Source organism: Danio rerio, chromosome 12 (assembly GCF_052040795.2).
Source record: "Danio rerio strain M-AB ecotype USA chromosome 12, GRCz13ab, whole genome shotgun sequence".
NCBI lineage: Eukaryota > Metazoa > Chordata > Actinopteri > Cypriniformes > Danionidae > Danio > Danio rerio.
In genome coordinates, this window is record NC_141032.1 from 32,562,633 (window position 1) to 32,580,823 (window position 18,191).

General features: G+C 35.1%; 1 protein-coding gene and 2 long non-coding RNA genes across 21 annotated transcripts in view; 1 reads left to right on the top strand and 2 right to left on the bottom strand.

Moving 5' to 3' along the window:
• Window positions 1-18,191, bottom strand: part of LOC147834503 (uncharacterized) — a 755,156-nt gene that overhangs the window by 608,569 nt on the left and 128,396 nt on the right. The window lies entirely within an intron of this gene.
• Window positions 1-18,191, bottom strand: part of LOC108191726 (uncharacterized) — a 99,880-nt gene that overhangs the window by 42,281 nt on the left and 39,408 nt on the right. For 5 of the 11 annotated variants that reach the window (XR_015504264.1, XR_015504263.1, XR_015504256.1 and 2 more), the window contains 2 exons: window positions 15,346-15,549; window positions 6,779-6,904 (listed from right to left, as the gene is read on the bottom strand). This is a non-coding gene — a long non-coding RNA (uncharacterized LOC108191726). Of the gene's footprint in view, window positions 1-5,742; window positions 5,787-6,778; window positions 6,905-11,225; window positions 11,315-15,341; window positions 15,550-18,191 lie in introns of those variants that run through there. The other 6 variants (XR_015504260.1, XR_015504259.1, XR_015504257.1 and 3 more) reach the window with 4 other exon arrangements.
• afap1l2 (actin filament associated protein 1 like 2) overlaps window positions 1-18,191 on the top strand; it is a 74,154-nt gene that overhangs the window by 13,038 nt on the left and 42,925 nt on the right. The window contains exon 1 of one of the 9 annotated variants that reach the window (XM_087276505.1): window positions 17,080-18,118. The exons of the other annotated variants lie outside the window; for them this stretch is intronic. The gene's annotated coding sequence lies outside the window, so the exon portion shown is untranslated. Of the gene's footprint in view, window positions 1-17,079; window positions 18,119-18,191 lie in introns of those variants that run through there. 9 annotated transcript variants of the gene reach the window in all.

Consider the following 18,191-nt stretch of genomic DNA (forward strand, 5'->3'; position numbering starts at 1 on the left):
GGTCGTGGGACAAAGAAGGGGGGGTCGCCTGGTGATTTCCAAAAATAGATTTATTTTTATAAAACCATAAGAAATACCATATTTTACCCATAACCTACTGAAAAGAAAAAAAAAATAGTCGTTTATAGCTACCATATACTAAATAGTCACTATAGTAGCTTATAGTTCTATTGGATTGCGATGAATTATATTATATTACAGACTAGATTAAAGAGCAATAGCGTCAGATGCAGCAGATTGATTTTATTACACCAGGTTAAACTTTTTGGCCCATTTACAGCACTCGACCCAATAGACTTGGGTCTATTGGTGTGTGTGTTCGCCATTGCATGCAAGGTTTCTATATTATATTGGGGGTCGCAAGTCACTGGCATTGTAATTTTGGGGGTCGCAGGCTGAAAAGTTTGGGAATCCCTGACATAGTAGACTCTTAATCAGAGTATTGTCTTTACCGTATTAAAATCAGAACATGTACACATGCTTAATGATTACAATTGGAGCTTTTTTTGTGGAAGTACACACGTTCTGTTCATAAGTCTCAACAATAAATCTTTCTTCTCAACATGATGTCAACTGCATGAACCAACAAATGTATTTTAAGGCTTGACAAAATACTCTAGACATTGTTTCGTTGATGGCCGATGAAGATCAATTTTGTACGGAGTTACATCAGTCTTTACTATAATGAAACTGGAACTGCAGACAACATGTTTCGGCAGTGCAGAATCCGCTCTTTCTTGCAGGAGACAAAAGCTTCATTTATTGTGCACTTTGATCTTGAAAACTTTGAAGACCTCATGAAAGCTAATATTCGGAAAACGAAAACATAATAGGGGCACATTAAAGGCATATTTTGGCTGGGCTGTCTGCTACTGCCCTGAGAACTAATCTAATATTTAGATATTTATCTAGACTTTATTTTAATAATATACCATTTTAGTTACAACAGTGACGTGCAATGGATTGTTTAAGGATATATTCAGGGTGTAGTCATTAGATGACACAGCAAAATGTCTCAAGAGTGTGGATTTTACCTTCATCAGATAAGATTCAAAGCCGTGGGCTTTTTTGGCATGTTCAAAAGCATTGCAAAGCTTTTCAGAAGAATAGATGATGTGATGCATAGTTGCACCCACACAGTGTTTTATATAGTTTAACTTTCACAGCTATTTTCACTCTAAAGTTTCTGTGTATCAAATTCAGTGTGAATTATAAGCATGCGGTCACAGACCAGACAGATAAATCATAAGGTTTAACCGGTCTACGTTTATGTCCTCATCTACCTGTTTGATCCTTTAGTGTTTGCAATGTAATCTTAGAAAGCTTTGAAACACGATTACCGATGTTAAAAATGTTGTGTTCTTCTTTTTGTGTTTGGGTGCTAGACACATCTATTTTCTGTGGATTATGATACTATAGTGATGTATTATGAATTCCAGCAGATCTATCCATAACTCGCTCTCTCCTAACCTGGGATTTTTAATAGTCTAGACAAAAGAAAACATTTTGGCTGTGTTTGATAAGGAGTAATTGCCGGAAATGAAATTTGTAGCCCAGGATTTTTTTTTTCCTGAGCAATCTGATTTTCTGTTACTAGTGCTGCTGATTGCTCAGTCTAAATAAACTGAAATGTATAAAGCGGAGCCAGCAGACCAGACTATAACATTGAGCCATATGCAGTCAAATTTTAACTCGCTGGCAAATAGATGGATGTTTAAGTGCATGGGTGTGATCAGCTGAAATGTGACACAGTACGTTTTAATTTATGTAGTGCACAATTACATGTAATTGATGCAATTTTACTGAGTTATGTCATTTGGGTGTGCGTATACATGTTTCTTTAAGTAAAGATTTGTTGTTTTTTGTGGTTGTGTTGCGAAGAAGTCAGACTATTACGTTCTCATTACACATAATGAAACCAGTGAATAATTGCCTATTTGTGTTTTGGTGCCGGTTAAAGGGGTTTGAGTGTTTTTTTTTTTGTGTGTGTAAAGGCTGTTCTAATGATGTACAGTTAGTCCTTTTGGTTTTGCGTTTACTGGCAAAATCATCAACTACAGGAGCTTTCTGTGCTGTAAACGTAAAAAAAAAAAAAAAAAAAAACCTATATAGTGTAAAAAGTACCTGGATGGGGTCTTTGGACTGTGGGAGAAACCGAAGCACCCGGAAGGGAGAACATGCAAACTCCACACAGAAACGCCAACTAACCCAGCCGAGGCTCGAACCAGAACCTCAACTTGCTGTGAGGTGACAGCACTACCTACTGCGCCACTGCCTAGTTTTTAACCCTTCTTCTGGAGAAAAATCAACATGTTTGTATTTTCTAAGAGAAGTCAGGATCACTCTTGATTTATTGTGCTCCCTGCAGTTAAAAAAACACCCTTTTTGAGCTTCAAAATGCAGTTAAATGAGATAATGTTTATAATGTTTATTAACATAAATGAGTTAACTGTGTTTTGGGAGTTAACTGTGTTTTTAAAAAAGTTTTGGAGCATCTTGCAATGTAAAAATGTTTTTTGTTTTTTATAATTTCTCATAAGCGTAGTTTATTATTAGGCTATTCATAGGCTATATTTGTGAATACAGCTGATGTAAAAGTATTTTTAATGTTTAAAATTTATTTACGCTACTGCAGAAAAAAATACTGTTTTCATTGTAACTGAATGTGTTTATTTAACTATTATTATTAACTTATACTAGTTTAGGTGATTGACTGCTGGCATTTTGAAGGATGATGTAACGTTAACGTAAGTAGCTATGTAGTCATGAACTTTGAATTTGTCTTTCTGCAGTTAATGCACTTTAGAAAGATATCACTTTGACAGATTTCTTGCGTTTCCGCTCATACAAAAAAACAACCGGTTGTGTTTGTTGCAACGGGCATTGTCGCTGTCCACTTGGAAAATACAACCCGTTTGGTTCACTCCACAAGCTTACGAGCTGTGTGTGTGAGAGTCTGTGCCGCGAGCTATGTGTGCGTGTGCTTAGGGTGAGCTTCTGCTGAGAAGGCTTTTATACTTGACGCGCTCGCCGGAAACACGAGCATTTCTCATGTGAGATTGCCAACTGTGCAGACGAATATCACAAGTTAGAAAAGATTGGTCAGTTAATTATGCTACTGTAATTAATGTTTATTCAGCAATAGTTCTCCAGTACCGATAGCAGAACCGGTAACATCAGAGCTTATTGATACTTTGGTCTTTTATAAGTAGCACTGATACCGATAAAGTACTGAGATTCGATACCTATCCCTAATTATGACAAGCATTTGATTTGTTTTTTTTTAAATTAAACAGTGATGTGCATGAGAAGAAATGTTTAATAGTGTCAGTATAACTACTCTAGCCTAAATAATGCAACAGGGAATTCAATAATGACAAATGTCTAATTTTACCAGTAAAAAAAAGGCAAGCAAATGTCTCGCTGAATCATGCAGCGGTGATACTGTACAAAGTGTCTTATCTGTTTATTCCCTCTCAACAATGCACCAATTCTCACCTTGTGTGTCAATTTACTTGTTTATACACACACTGACTTAAAAATTTCAGGCTACTCTACTGTGCAGATCCATCTTCAACTTGTGTGTTGTTTCCAGCATGTGACCTACATGACATTTAGGCTTGTTTTGAGTGTTTTTTTAAGAGATATACAACAGCTTGGTGGTTCTGTACTGCTTTACTGCGGTCTCAGGATGGTTAGTGATGTTTATTCCCTTTAAACAAGAACAGAGAATGCTATGCAACAGCGAACACCAAACAACATTTCCAGCGCTGTGGCGATCGCCCTCCCACATGGCATTTTCAGAGATTGAGGTTTTGACTTGAGAATCGAATAAATGATGCTTCATGACACGTCGCCTTGAGCTGAGCTAAGTATATGAGCCACAGCTGGAGCCGGGCGGTATTTTAAGTGTCAGACAGGAATTGTTTTTTTTTTTTTAAATCAAACCACTTAGGACACTAACACAAGCCAGAGCAGCATCAAAATACCACTCGATTTAAACTTGTGTTTATTATCCAGGCTCTGATACAGCAAACGCTCTGTGGCTTCCATTCTGGGAAGAGCAGTGCTTAACCTTACAATTTACCATGTGTCTAAAATCAGTTCAATAGGCAAGAGGAAAGAGGAAGACAAACAATCACAGCGACGATGTGCGCAATGCAGGATTGGTTTTTCTGAGGTTTTCCTCGTTCTTCGCAAGATTTCTTTGTTGAACTTTTGTTTGAAAGGCCAGAAATAGTGAACAGCGGGTTTAGTAAACACTTTCAAACACCATTATTCTTTGATCTGGAAGAAGGAAGTGGATTTTTTTTTCTACATAAAAAAGAAAATCCCTTTTGTGCTGTGGTGTTAGACAGACAGGTGTGGTCTTTGTCTCTACACTTCCTACAGTCAAAAATACATCTTTCAAAAATACAAGCTTCTCACAAAAGCTGCATTCATTTAATTAAAAATGCAGTAAAATATATAGTATTATATTATTACAACTTAAAATATTTATTTTTATATTGAATGTAGCTGAAACTTTATTTATTCTTGTGGTTTAAAGATGGATTTTTGGCATCAAGTCATGAAGTATTCATTGTCACATTATCCTTCAGAATTATTCTTATATGATCCACTGATCAAAAAACATTTTATAACTATCAGTGTTGATATTTTTTGTAGAAACTGTGATACTGTACTAGGGTTGGGTATCGTTTGGGGTTATTTCGATAACGATGCTAAATCGATAATTTTAAATTGGTACCATAGCCAAAATGGTGTCTGAACCACTACTTTTGAGCCATAAAATTATGGTGGATGACTCTAGAAAAAATCCTTTATTTGAAAAAAAAAAAAAAATGATTTAATCATTTTAACTGGACAATATAATTAATGTTTTAAAGTATGCAGCAATTCATATTTTATATACTTGAATTGAATTGCATTAATATATTTCTTTTGAACATTTGTGTTTGTTAGCATGAATTCAAGATTTGCATTATGTAATCAACTTTACATTAGCTTACTACTAACCTGTAGAAAGGCTGTCATCAATATCAGGGAACACCTCTTTTCTAGGGTTGAGGCTTGTGACTATGTTTACATGGACATCAGTAATCTAATGATTTGCCTTAATCTGAATAACACAATAATTTGATTAAAGTGTTTACATGAGTTGCTTTTAGAATGTTCTTTTTATGATCCCTTTTTGGATGTTGTAGCACATAGATTGATAAACGTCATTGCGTCACCGTGCTTTCCATGTTTCCTCCGGAGTTTCATGTAATTTCGAGGGTTTCATTTTTATTTTGTCGACTTTAACTGCAGTTCGGCAGTTTCACTTTCATTGAGCAGCATATTGTTCATGCCCTGTGATAAATAGAGGTATTACATGATGCATTTTGTGACGCGGGTCTCTGGGGTCCTTTAAGGTAATGAAAAATTGCTGTAATGGTATTAAAATTGGAGTGATAGTGTCCATTTAAACGAACTCAGTGAAAGTGCCAGATGATGTCGCAAGCTTTCAAAGACATCAAAAACATTCTTCTGCCTTTAAGTTGATTCCCTGTGCCCTTAAATGCTTCATTAAGTTTGATATGTTTCCCCCCTTACATGCAACTTTTGTAAAACATCAGCTTCACAATGCTGTGTCAGAATCCTTGCTTGTAAAATATAGCTATACTTTAGAGTGCTCAGTTTAGGCAAATTAGACAAATCTAATTGTGTGTGTTGATGAATCTGAAGGGAGTTGCTTACCGGATGCACTGTACTGCACGCGTTGCCTACATGCGTTGCATTCCCTAAAGCAACAACAACAAACATCTGACATCGCTGACAGTGTCCGTATTTCTCAAAGTTGTTTAGAATTAAATGTTTATAATAATTTTATAGCATCATCATTTATATTTAATGACATTTTAATGACAAATTCAATTTGTACCACTGTAGTTGAAGTTAAGAAAAAATATTAATGGCACCATGTAATGTAATGAAACATGTAATGAAACTCATAACACCATTCCAATAGCATCATGACAAACATATTCATGACAGATATATTACAAGTTATGTTCTCTTGCTAATGTCAAAGAAAGGTTGTGATGTATTTGTTTATGTGTAGTTGTCAAAGACATCTCAAACTATGTCTTATTTGCATTTACACTAACAACTGAGTGAAAGACACGTAAAAGACAGTTGTTTTAAGCATGAATAAAGTCTCATTCATAATAATGACATGTTTTTATAATGATTATAAGTGTGCCCTGACCATCTTATGAACATCCCCTTCAAGTGTTACCAATGGTTCAATTGTGAAATTAAAGACATGTGTAATGTAAAAATGAATGCTGCTTAAAAAATAGATCGGTTTTCAGAAAACCTTGAAGCTGGAAAAATTATTTGAAGATTGGTAATTCAAAGAATCATTGTTATTGACAGCAAATTATCATATTAGAGTTATTTCTAAAGAATTATGACACTGGAAATATGGAGACTGGAAATTTAGCTTTAAAACCACAGGAATAAAATGTTTTAGCAATCAATATGAAAACAGTTTTACAGGTTTTGCTTTGTTCAATCAAGTGCATCCTTATTGAGCAGAAAAAGCTTCTTCTAAAAATCATACTAATTCCAACCTTTGATCGGAAGTGTTTTGAATCGTAACGTACTGCCCTTCTCCTGTTTATTTGCGCGCTAGTCTGTCTACCGTGTCACTGTCAGACCCAAGTTTCATTACTCTGAGGAAGTGTAAGCAGTTGTAGCTCTTTCAGGGACACATCATGCTCGCTCTCACCGTTTGCGATGTTTATTGGGATCATGGCCAAACTGTAACCAGCGGAAACTCGGGCCCTTGTTGGACTGAAGTCAGCTGACTCCACATTCCCATGGTCCTTCCAGAGAAGGGCATCGAAGTCAATCTCTGAAAACACACGACAGAGAAAATGTTTGGACAACAGCTCAGCTGAGCATCATGGGAAGAGAACCGATGACAGTTTTAAAGGGACAGTTCACCGCAAAATTACAATTCTGCCATTATTTACTCAACTTCATGTCATGCTTGACTTTATCACTTTATTACATGGAGAATCAAAGAGGATATTTTTAAATGGTTATGTCCTTAGTGACATTTTTGTTCTTTCTTTCTTTGTTTCTTTCTTTGTTTGTTTGTTTCTTTCCTTCTTTCTTTCTTTCTTTCTTTCTTTCTTTCTTTCTTTCTTTCTTGCTTTCTTTCAGATCTTTTGTTTAATAAATTTGGCTGTGGTAATGCAAACAACATAAATAAAAAAATGCCAAAAAGTCTTTTTAATTATTAATTCAATATTGTTTGTTGTTGTTATTTTTTATTTCCTTTTCTATTTCTTTTATTTTACTTTCGCTTTGTTAATAAAAACAGTTTCACTACATGAGAAATTTCTAACTCTAAGAGTCCTGCAAGAACGCTTACTTTGCCATTCCATTCATTCATTCATTCATTCATTCATTTTCTTGTCGGCTTAGTCCCTTTATTAATCTGGGGTCGCCACAGCGGAATGAACCGCCAACTTATCCAGCAAGTTTTTACGCAGCTTATGCCCTTCCAGCCGCAACCCATCTTTGGGAATCTTTGCCATTACGGATGCCTTTATTATTGAGTTATTCGAGTCATTGCAGAGATGTAAAGTATGGATGCAGTCCTCCAAGCTCATGGGAGTCATATTAGTCATATTAGTAGAGACAATATTAGTTATTTTTCAACTGCACCATAACTTTATATTCTATACTATACATTATTTCTGTTAAATGACAAGACTTTTGACTCAGCAAAGTCCGACCTTACTGTTCTAATTAAATAATTAAAAATCAAGGCATGATCATATTGTAATACAGTAAGTGTCAAATAAGTAATCTAGAGTCCTTTGCCTTTCAACTAGAAGTCAAGTTATTATTTGTTGTTCCTAAAACGTGGATAGGCAAAGTCAACATGTGCTTATCTTTGAGTACATGGAAAACAATATTTTTTAAATTTTCTTTTTGTTTCTGTTTTTAAGACAACAGTCACATTATTTAAACAAATGTCGAAATGAAATATCTAAAATGAACGATTTTCTTTTCTGTCAGTTAAAGTAATGAGAAATAAAAAAACAAATTATATGTGCAAAGAAATTACCATGAGAAAAAAACTAATCTTGCATGATCAGACATTGGATTTGAAAGTGAATATAAACTTGAAAAGAAAACTGTTCTGTGGGTGAGAAACCAAAACAATTCTTGTAAAGTTGATGTTGATGCTAACTACAGCCACAACCTGTTTCAGTTTATTGTTAGAACCACATTTTACTCCTACAAACAGTGACATGCATGCTAAGCATACATTACAACTCATATTTGACAAAATGTGCATATATTGAATAAATTGTGTGCATTCTGAACACTGAACAAACGTACAAGCTTGTTGTGTCCATTGAGCTTGTCTATTTGTTTGTTTGACGTCTTTGTTAGGGATTTCATCTTTCATACAGAAGGAGTTATTTATGCGCTGAATAGATGTTATCTGCATTTGAGGAGGCGGACATGAATGCTTTATTAAATACTGCCTTCTTAAGCTCTGATTTCCTATTGTTTTCAATGCTTAATGTCTTGAAGCATCAGAACTCTCGGTCAGAGATGTTGTTTAGTATTCAATTCAATTCAGGTTTATTTGTAGTAATTTTACAATAATTATTGTTTTAAATCAGCTTTACAAAAGGTGCACATTATTGCATTACAATCAAAATCAGACAAGTTAAGGAGTTGCTTATGTGGGTGGACATTATATATAAACATAGTTAACCTGCAGTTGCAGGGTGCGCAGTTTAGTACTGTTGGCTGTTGATCATATGGTGGTAGCTATGCCTAGGAAGACTGAAAATGGATTTCCTTCTACAACTAGATGATAGTTTTATATTGGGCTTGTTGACAAGTCGGTAGCTTTATTTACATCAAGTATTTATTGTAATATAATTTTGCTATGTTGATTCAGGCAACAAAGTTTGACATGAAGCTATATTTTGACATGAATTGTAATTTTTAGTCTGAGTGCAGTGAGACTTAATTAGCAGTGAAAATTAAATCACACAGAACTGAACTGACTGAACTTCAACTCTGAAAATGGGACTGACAAAGTTTCAACCTACTAGAACTTCTATGTTAAACTGCTTTGACATAATTCTACATTGTAAAAGTGTTATAGAAATAAAGATGAATTTAATTTAATTGAATAGATTTTCCACTAAATACAAATTTTTTTTTAAAACTTATACTATTTCTCCACAATTTCAGGTTAGTTTGTGAAGCAAACAGGGGCGAACTTAACCAATAAGCTTTAAATGATTAGGAAAACCATTAATCCAGATTATTGCGTCATATACCGCCCCCTTTCCAGTTGAACACATTTGTTGCTCTTAAAGGCGCGAAAGACTGCATGCTTCTGTGTGTGTTAATAATACATTAATACATTAAACATATTTATATAAATGTAAATAATAACATAATAATATTTATATACATGTTAAATATATAAATATACATAATATATTTTAAATATATATATATACTATACTACCCGCATATATTATTAATAATAATCTGAATATGTATATTAGTAAATTATATTAATACAATAGATGCGACGGGGTGGCGCAGAATAATGCTGTTGCCTCACAGCAAGAAGGTCGCTGGTTCAAGCCTCAGCTGGGTCAATTGGCATTTCGGTGTGGAGTTTGCATGTTCTCCCCTCCATGTTTCCCCCACAGTCCAAACACATGCTGTATTGGTGAATTGGATAAACTAAATTGGCCGCAGTGTATGTGTGTGTTTTAGTGAATCAGTGTGTATGGGTATTTTCCAGTACTGGGTTGCAGCTGGAAGGGCATCCGCTGTGTAAAACATATGCTGGATAAGTTGGCAGTTCATTCCACTGTGACGACCCCTGATGAATAAAGGGACTGAAGAAAAATAAATGAGTGAATAATATAAATAAATTTTGATTTGCTTGTGGAGTGAAATTAATATTCCATACAATATCTAACTAATATGTGTAATATAATGATATCAATTTGATTAAAGGGCACCTTTGGTGAAAAATCTACTTTTTAAGCTATTTGGACAAACATATGTACATATATAGTGTATAGACCATCATATTGGAGTGATATAAACACACCCAGTCCTTTTTTTTTCAATTTTACAACATAAAAACGGTGGACCAATTAGAGCGGTTTTCAGACCGACCGCAACTTTACGTAGGTGTGCGGTCCCCCCGCCCACCTAATTGATTGACAATTGCGCGCATTAACATGTCCCGGTAGTCACGTGTATATATCCACAAGACCAGACATACGCAAAGTAACCCGGGAATAAAAGGTCTGTTCAGTTCGCTAGGATCAGCAATCATCATCAAATGTGATCAAGAGTAAGTTTCACATGTTTAAAATGTTTTAAAACAGAGCACGTGCGTAAAGAAGTACAGCGATTTTCTTTAGCTTTACTTCACCAGCACAGCCATGTGTCAGAACAATTATAAAAGAAGACGCTTCAATCCTGGTTTGTGAACGTTAAATCAGGTTTATTTTGTACAATAACATAACAGATATCCACACAGCAGTGGAGGTTAGCCTGTATCCTGTCACATTTGAGTGCAAAAACAGTGCAAAGCTAAGCGCGCTCTGTTTGTCTGCCTGTCTGTGTGTGTGTTAGTGTGTGTGTGTGCGCGTGAACTTTGTAACGATATTGCGTGTGACTTATCAATGCGATTTCACAACAAATACTGATTAGTAAAGTTCTTACTGTAGTATTTCTCACAAACGCTACGTGAGACCTTCTTCCTTTAAGTCTGTCTGTTGTCTGACGCAGCCAAGGGAGGAGATTAAAGCACGCGGGAAGGCACGTAGAAAAAGTAGGCGGGGAAGACTCATCTTAAAGGCACAGTACGACAAAACCACCCCCTGGTGGAAATACGTATAAAACAGGATCTTGTAAATGGTATAATGAAAAATCTGATGGGTGTTTTGAGCTGAAACTTTATATACACATTCTAGAGATGCAAAAGACTTATATTAAATCTGAAAAAGGGGTAACCTAGGTGCCCTTTAAAGTTTTAAATCCAAATAACATTACACATTTAAAATTCTAGTATCACTGCTTGAGATTTCTAGTCAACTTTACACAATTTAATGTTTGTTTGTTTGTTTTATTGTGCATGTTAGACAAAGGTGATTATCTACCTTAGTTACTGCAATGAGTAACCCAGTTCAGACTTGAGCTATTTGATGACATCCGTTCTACTCTTTCCAGAGCCTGAATGGCAGATTATCTGCTTGTAGAGAAAGACAGATATTGCTTGTTATTGCATCATTGAACTGAACTGGGCCTCTCCCTCCTAAAGGCAGAGCAAAAACACTAGATCTCCACAGCAAGAGGGAAGCGAACCGCAGCGTAAAGCTACAAGAGAAACATCAACATAGGTTAAGGCACTTTATAGGTCATTGCACTAGTTTAGAAACTACACAAGTTATTATTTAACCAGTAAGATATGAGAAGCTGCAGTGTAAACATAGTCACGGCTAAAGAGTTTTTATACAGGAAAGCATCTGCAGCTTTATATGTTGTTGTATTTCTGGTTCAACAGAAGCTTTGACTGCTGTGTTGCTTTTATTAAAGTGGTGCAATTTGCTCTGCAATTAACAACACAGTGTATGAATTACACCTTCATTTACTTTTTAAAAAATTCAATTACTTATAATTTTATTTTCCTTAACTTTTACTGACCGCAGAGCTATACACGTTGTATATACAGATTAATGAAGGTTTACACTTTTTGTCAAATTAGTAAGTAAAATTAAATGATTTGTCTATTCATTAAGTAAAATCACCTTCTCATTAATTTATTCATTTTCTTGTCGGCTTAGTCCCTTTATTAATCCGGGGTCGCCACAGCGGAATGAACCACCAACTCATCCAGCATGTTTTTACGCAGCGGATGCCCTTCCAGCCCCAAACCATCTCTGGGAAACATCCACACACATTCATTCACATACACACTCATACACTACAGACAATTTAGCCTATCCAATTCATCTGTACTGCATGTCTTTGGACTGTGGGGGAAACCGGAGCACCCGGAGGAAACCCTCACGAATGCAGGGTGAACATGCAAACTCCACACAGAAATGCCAACTGACCCAGCCGAGGCTCGAACCAGCGACCCAGCAACCTTCTTGCTGTGAGGCGACAGCACTACCTACTGCGCAAATGCATCACTACAATAACTTCTCCTTAATGCAGTCAAAATAATGAGAATATTTCCAGCTCAGAAATGTACAGCTCGGCATCGGGATCTTCATTTATGTGCTTCCATGAATTTTAACTCAGCAAATAACTTTTAAAGCAAATTAATTAAACCTAAAAGTAACCTGCATTACATTTTAGACATCATTACTTATTTTTTTAAGTAATACCTTTAATTTAACTCGTTACTCGTTACTGTTGCCTCAGCAGCCAATTATCTTGCTTTTCAACAATTAAATACCTCATTTGTGCTAACAATCTGCATGCTACATTTATGTTTGCAGAAGCAGCGTATAATATTCTGTCTCACATAATGATTATGAATATAATGCCAATATACACTCACCGGACACTTTATTAAGTATGCCTTACTAGTACTGGGTTGGACTAATCCTTCATAGCATAAATTCAACAAGTTACTGGAAATATTGCTCAGAGATTTTTGTTCATATTGACATGATAGCATCAGGCAGTTGCTGCAGATTTGTCAGCTGCACATCCATGATGCAAATCTCCCATCTCTACCACATCACAAAAGTGCTCTATTGGATTGAAATCTGGGCCCGGTTTTTCAAAAGTAATCCACTAGGATTTTGGATAAGAGATTGGATCAAATCTTGAAAATGGGTTTTTCAAAAGAAAAAACGGATTGCCTAATCGGATTAGATCACGTAATCCAATCTTGGTTTTGATCCGGATCAAACCTTTAGTTTGGGTTTTTCAGACCTTTTTTGTAGGATTTGGATCGCTTTGATCCAAAAAACCTGGATTAAACTGATCCCATCAGAAGGGTGGATTCAGCGTGGATTTCATGCCTAAAATGTAATGAAAACTTAAAAATGTATTAAATAATACTATTTTTAAATCATGCAGTATATAACGAGATATACTATTTATTAATAAGGTTTTAATTTTATTTGTATATCTGTCAGGCTTTAGTGATTATAGGCTTTAACATATTCAGCCTTTCAGTATAGGCCTACAGCAAAGAAGAAAGAGTTTGGCCTAATAAAAAAATAATCCCCCAAACAGCTGTCAAAATTGACCAAAAACAATAAAAAATGTTCTGTCACTAATTTATATATATATATATATATATATATATATATATATATATATATATATATATATATATATATATATATATATATATATATATATATATATATAAATCACAATGGAAAATATTTTTCTTTTTAGAATATTTATCAGTGATGCATGCAATGATAACAGAATAACCAAAAATAAAAATGCAAAGAATGGCAATGACTTTAGATTTCTCTTTCAACAATTGCAAAAAGAGACAGAAAGGGCAGAAGCACAGCTTCATCTGGCAGAGAACAACTGACTCTGACCAAACTGCAGCAAACCAAGACCAGACTTGAGATCTGCCTCCTAAAGGCTGCGCTCAGACAAGCTGGTCTCTCCACATCAGATGAGGAAGTCTAAAATTATTGTGGAGTTTTTGACATTAAGTCTTTTTTATTTACATCTAAATTTGAAACTTATTATAAATATCCTCAATGTACAGTGTTGTAGGTCTCAGATGAGCGGACTGCTGGAAGAGGATGGGGTGGGGTTTTTCTTGTTTTTATTATTTATTATTATTATTATTATTATTTATTAAATTTTCTTAGTTTTCTTTTCAAATAAAAATAAAGTTATATTGACCCCACACTAGCTATTATATTTGTTGCTCTTTACACAGGCCTCTCTATCTACATTGTGATTGAGCACTGGTAATCCAGATTTAGTGATCCTGAAAAGTTCCTATCCGGATCAGATTGATCCAATCCGATGTTGCTTTGAAAAACTGGCTCAAAAAGTAAGCTGGATTACGTGATCACAGATCGCAAAAACAGGATAACTAAATCCGGATCAATTTGATCCGGATTAAACCTTTTGAAAAACCGGGCCCAGGTGACTGTGAAGGTCACTAGAGTATAGTGAACAACAAGTGAACAAGGCAGGATGAATCATTGCTTTTGTGTTGTTGACACTAAATTCTGACGCTTCTTTTATTGTCCAATTTTGGTGAGCCTGTGCGAATTGTAGTTTCCAGTTTCCTGTTCTTAGCTGACAGGAGTGGCACCCAGTGGGATCTTCTGCTGCTGTAGCCCATCCGCTTCACGTTCAATGTGTTGTGCATTCAGAGATGCTCTTCTGCATACCTCGGTTGTAACGAGTGGTTATTTGAGTAACTGTTGCCTTTCTATCAGCTCGAACCATTCTGGCCATTCTTTTCTATCCTCTGGCATCAACAAGACATTTGCGCCCACAGAACTGCTGCTCTCTGGATATTTTCTCTTTTTCAGACCATTCTCTGTAAACCCTAGAGATGGTTATGCTTGAAAACCTTAGTACATCAGCGGTTTCTGAAAGACTATACCGTCTGACACCGACTACCATGACGCGTTTAAAGTCACTTAAATTACCTTTCTTGACCCTTCCGATGCTTGGTTCGAACTGTAGCAGATTGTCTTGACCCTTTCTACATGGCTTAATGCATTGAGTTGCTGCCATGTGATTGGCTGATTAGAAATTTGTGTTAACAAGCAGTTGGTCAGGTGTACTTAATAAAGTGGCTGATCAGTGTATATAATAATCAATAATCAGAAACCAAGAAACAGATGTTTGATGTCAAGACCAAAAACATCAACAATGCCAGATACATATTTATCACCATATTAAATCTCTCAAAGAGTTGTTATGACAAAAATATATTGTTGTTATTGTTATTATTATTAATATTATAAATAAACATGTAAGGCATTATTTGAGCCATGGAATTGCAAACAGTTATAATTTCTCATCATTGCATTACATAAACTTAATCTTTGATCCCTTTAAAATTTTAAGTATGATAGGCAAATATTTAACTGAACAAGAGAGTGACGCTTAGTAAACCAACAACCAGCACTCACTCATATGTCATCTACATAACAAAATCAAGACAAACAACACATTTCATTGTACTAAAAGACATGCAGTGTGGCTAAAAGCAGCTCAATAGCTTCTTTGCCCTAAATTAGATGTAAACAGCACATGATTACCTACTCTTTCTGTTTCATTTCTGTTTTTGACTTCTTGTTGTGTCCAGTACGGTCTTGTTTTGCTGGAAGGCAGAACAGAGTATGGCCTATATAGTCAGCTGTGGGACGTCCGGTTTGCTGCTGACCCCTGGAGGGTGTGTGGGTTGAGAGACAAAGCCTCCTCATTTACCCGTCCCTCCAAAAGCCATGACGAATGCTTGACCTCCACCTGCAGACACACAGAACACCAGATAACATCAATAGCAATTAGCAAAACATTCAGAGTGTTTTACATAATGAGGAAATAGTTGGCTTTGTTATGAAACCCAGTTGGTTTAATATACATAATCAGGACTTGACATTAACTTTTTTGATCATTAGCCACAGTGGCTAGTAGTTTTCCAACATTACTAGCCACTCTGCATTTTGACTAGCCACAGTCTTGTTGTTGGGAAAATATTTTTATATGCATAAATTTGACTTTGACATGCTAAAATCACTAGATTTAGATTTTGTGTTTTGTCCACATGCCTCCTCATTCATTTCACATTTTGTGTGTCATATATGAGCTATGGTTTCATAGTGTTGTATTACAATTAGTTTTTATTTCACGTGACTTTTCAGAACTTATAATTAAGGATTTACCAAATTTATCTCTGACCACACCAAACAATAATTATTTCTTAGCCAGAAATTTTAAATGTGTCAAAACAAGCTAAATATAGCTATATACTATACTTTTTATTTAATTAAACATTTCTTAACAAAAAAAAAATGTACTTTTAAAATTAATCATTCTCATGTATCAAAAATATGCACAGTAATCTATCCTTGCTAAAGGTCTCTCAGATCACTAGTTAACTACACATAAATGGAGAGGTTATCTCATATTAAAGCAATGTTGTTGTAAATAACGATTATTAAACCATATAAACAAAAATACCTGTGAGCAAAAGAAAGCAGGTGAAAAACATACTGTGTGATAATGAATGGATGATCACATGGTTAAGGCTAATTAATCATTTGTTCGAAGCAAAAGCAACGGGTGCTGCTTAAAAAACACATTTTGAGCTCTTAAAAGCAGCAAGACGGGTGAATGAGCATAACTTTTTGTCTGTTCTACATGAAAGAGAACCGGTCACAGCAGCGTTCCAGGCACGGTTGCTTCAAGCAAGGAAACAGGAGCGCGCACACGCTTTAAACAGTCGCGTGCATCACATCAGCTGTTAGCGCGAGTGATCATCTCATACCTCTCATATACCTCTCATTCGGTATTCACTTGCTTTCCATTGCTTGCGCGAAAGCAATTTTTTTTTTTGTTAGTCGTGCTGTTTCTCGATTCTATGATCAGATTTGCACGCATATTGGGTCATCTTTATAGTCGAACCCTGCTTTAAAGAAAACCACAATTTAAAAATTATTTTCAACCACTTGAATTATTTTCAAGTGGCTTGTGGGAGTGTCTGTCTAACCCGCCAAAGCTGAAATCTACCCGCATTTGGTGGGCGGGCGGGTGTTAATGTTAAGCCCTGTATGTAATGTAATTGATTGAGTGGTTCTGAAAGGCAGAAGTGGTTCACTGTTGTGCTTTGTGGAGTTAGTAGGATTCACTGAGTTGCTAATAATTACTTCACAGGCATGTACAGTATGTGTCATTTTCATTGGTATTTTCTTTATTCAGGAAAGTGTTTACAGCTTTATGGCAAATTTTTTATTCCTGGTATTGAATTAAGCATTGAGTGCAGTGGTGCTAAATTTGAAAAAAAAATGGATTAAATATTCTAAATAATACACATAATATAATTTTATACATATTGTGTTAAATTAAATATGATTAGTATAGTAATAATATTAATACAGTAATTTACAGTTTTTCTCAGTCACTTATTATATTATGGTATATTATGTGTATATTATGGTATTTATGTTAAAATTTAGCAAAAAAGTTAGTCTATTTCTCAAAGCAACGCATACAAATACCAAAACACCATGGATTACCTGCAAAAGCCAGTCTCTTGCTCAAAATCCTTATTTCAACTCTCAAAACTACATTTCTGTGTCAATAAATGTGTCAGTGCCATCAGAATTAAAAGTCCTTGTGTCATTGTGTACGGAAAAGACTTTAAGTTACGTTAAATTACTTAGTCCTGTTGTAAATCAAACAGTGTACTCTGGAGGGGTGTCCTGATATAAAATATGGCTATTCTATTTATTTATTTTTGCTTTTTGTACTAATTTGTTGGCAGATCATGTAATTGTGATACAGAAAGGAAAAGACAGCACTGCATAGTACAGAGAAAAAACAAAACAAAAGCAGAAATGTGAACATAGGAATCTTCTTTGAGATGCACCTTCATTAGAAAGTCACAAAATTCCCCTTGAAGAGATTTGCTAATTGTAGATCGATTTAGAAAAAAATAAGTCTAATGGAAATGTTTAGAAAAATGCATAATGACAAAATATTATGACAACTTGTTCAGCCATTAAGACTTATGCCATGAACAGTGAACAATTGAATTGCTGAAGTAATACCACAATATATTGTATTGCACTTTTCAGAAACTAACTACAAAAATGCATCTACAATACTGCAAGACATAATAAAGCTAAAGTGCACTTTTATTACTTTATGTACCTAAGTGTAATACATTATTTAACATGTATTGCAGTAGCAGTACTACATTATAGTAGTAGTACCACTTCAGTACTACTGCTGCTTTTGTAATATAGTAGTATTCAGTTGAATTGCTGTAGTTGTACTGCAGTTGGTTGTATTGTAGTATGTCAGTTGCATTGCAGTAATACTGAAAAATACTTAACACAGTTTTTTCGTGTCCAAAAAACTGCACTTTTCAGAAGTTAACTAGTACT